Genomic DNA, 3,115 nt, shown 5'->3' on the forward strand with positions numbered 1-3,115 from the left:
CCGGACTGTCATATCTGTTTTGGACGTCGTCCATGGCTTGGCTGAATAGTACCCTGGACTCCGCTGCACTCCACAAGAGTTGATGGTGGTGGTTATTGTGGATCATTATACATAAACCTGTGGCCCACAGCTGGTCTCTGTTATTCCCTCACCCATCAAAATTGATAGTTCTCTTAAACAGGTTCTGGATTACAATGGCCATCCACGGCTTGGTGTCCCTGTCCTGTGGCCAACCCTTGCTACAGGTCAGCCAGCAACACAATGTACGGTAACAAGTCTGGATTGCAACTCATTGTTCTGGCTCCAAGTGCGTGGGCGCAGTCATTTATCTGTCCAGCTGAGTGTGTTACAAAGGACTTCCTCAGAAGCGTGGTTTGGCCGGCTACCAGACAGTTTGGCTTCGGGGGCCAAATACTGAGCCTGCATGGATTTTGTAGGAGGTTCAAGGGTCATCGAATCAAAATCTCAGCAAAGGAAGGCTTAAATCTTTAGAAAAAGATTTAGCATGAAAAACAGTAATTGTAATTGTAAGAAAAGATTGTAATGGCCAAGAGAGGTGCATCAATGGATCCCACAGCCAGGCCACATGAAAACATATGAAGGCAAAGGGTGCACCAACATGTGACTGACATAACACTGGCAAGACTTGAAGCCTTTAAAAGAACTGAAGCAACGTGCTAAGTTACATATTTAAGCTGCTTAGATGATAATTAAGACTCTGGTGGCATTTCCCATCTAGCTCCAGAGGGCAATAACATTTGTGTGCCTTTGTTGTAGTCACAAGAAATCAAGGTTTATTTTCTGAGGAACCTCTATGCACCACTGCATCTGTGTTCCCCTCTGCGTTTTTTACAGACACTGGTAAGTGTGTCAACAGGAGTGGACATGCTGACAGAATGGCTGTAATCTGCTGTTTGGGTCTGGGCAGAGCTCTGAAGGTCAGCAAACAGCTGTGACCTCAACCACGAAACGCCTCCACCTGATTTTTAACAGATTCTAATCATCTAATTGAAGTCACAATACTATACAACAAGGGGAACCCATCTCTCCAATTTCTCTTCCCAAACACTTCTCGGCATATTATATGTCAAACAATCTAGAAATCCACATTCATTTTAATCATCCAATTGTAGGTATTATGCTTGGAATCAAATTTATGACGGGGAAAAATTATGAGCATAAAAACAGAGAGCCCCAAACAAATAAGTGAATGAGGATTACGTAAAAATATGTAACTGGCAGGGCCTTTAGTGTTGATTCACACTGATTCACATTCAGTGTACTGTAAGTGTGGTGCATTTAACCGTATTTGACAAGTCTTGTCTCCTACGTGGATAGAAAATCTCAGGGCGGCTAGTAAGTTGAGGAGTACCATCCTCTTCACCTCATCGTGGTGCATCAAGCCATAATTAGCTATTACTATAAGTTATACTCTAAGTTCAGAAAGCCAAAAGTTTTCACTGGTATATTTGACGGCTGGTGAAAACAAAAGTCGTTAATTGTCCTTTTCTTTCAATAGCCACAAGGAGCAGCAATGAGACAATTGGACATGACAAAACAAACTTTAACAAATGACACTAAAGTGAAATTTAAGCTTCTTTAGAAGAGTTTTCTCTGTTAAATGAGAGAGAAGAATTCAAGTAACTGGTGTGTCTCCACCTTCATTCAAAAGAAATACACATTTGCTTCCCTGCGCTTTTCTGAGGGAACCCTAACGCTCCAAAACTGTCTCCCATTCAGTTGATGAGACAGTCCCAAATGTGCTGTATTGCATTGTTCTCATTCATTATTTAATATTGTGGATAATGAATCTAAAATGTAATGTCCACACAAATGTATTAGAGGTGTCTTTTACATACTGTTAATATATAGTGTCTGTTTCAGTTAGGTTCACATTCAAAAATCTGAGCAATCTCCATTGAGATGCTGCAGACCAACTATATAAAAGAGGTATAGCTTTTACACGTACTGAAATATAACCCATTCATTTCAATGTCATTTCACTTGAGTAGAACATCTGCACTCTACTGTACCTGTATTAAGTATTTTTGTTGAAAAGTAAAGTGTATTTTAATTCAGTTCATTTCAGGATTGCATGCCATATGTGCCTATATTTATAATAAGTGTGGTGATAACACAGAGGCTCAAAGTCAGCAAACAACCAGAGCTGATTCAAAACTGAATATTAGGCTCAATAATGTCTGCCATAAATAACAGCTCCACATTACTGTAAAGGGGTAATAAGTAAGATTTTACTGCCTCATAGCAGAAAAATGACCATAATATATCTGCGGGGGTTGACAGGAATATTGATCAATACTAGTGAATCAACACAACTCACCAGATGCTGAGATTTCATCTCAGGTCCTAAATGATTAATCATAGCTATTGTTTCAATGATGAACATGGCAAGTTTGATATGTGCTATCCTGATTTAATAAATACGGATAAACGGAATCTGTGATTGTTGCTTTGTCTTGTGCATTTTAATTGAGATTTGGGGAAAAATGAACAACAGTAATAAATACATATTTTATGTTTTGGGAAATACTATAATGTCCGATGTAACGATTTCTTGTTGAGTCATCTGCAAGCAGAATTATAATTGCTGAAATCGTGGATTAGACAAGACATTAATGCTAAAACATGCAGATCTGCAGGCCAGTCCATCAGGAGTCTGACCGATCACAAATCACTGCTTGACATCATCAGTTTGCTGTGCATGTTTAATAGGCTTGTTTGTAATGTTACCTACAAATTCATTACAAATAAACAAGAGTGAATGTAACATTAAATATATTTTTTTGCCTTTTTACTTTTACTCGTCAGCATTAGCTCGGTTTAAAAGAACAAGTAAGTTCGCTGTCGATCTAAGGCTGCTGGTAACTTTTAAAATGAAATGTTTTCTTGCATGTGTCTCACTGCATGAGCCACCGTGAATCATTCAATACACCTTGACTATCAATATAACAACTTTGACTATTCCATTTGTTTTTATTGGCTCTCTGGCATGAAATATGCTTCAGTGATGACATGATCTTCCAAGCGCTTAAAATTTTCATGAATTTCAGTCGGATTATATGAACTGCGAATATTCTACTTCCTCACTTGAGAT

The sequence above is a fragment of the Scophthalmus maximus genome, chromosome 2 (genome assembly GCF_022379125.1).
Source record: "Scophthalmus maximus strain ysfricsl-2021 chromosome 2, ASM2237912v1, whole genome shotgun sequence".
NCBI lineage: Eukaryota > Metazoa > Chordata > Actinopteri > Pleuronectiformes > Scophthalmidae > Scophthalmus > Scophthalmus maximus.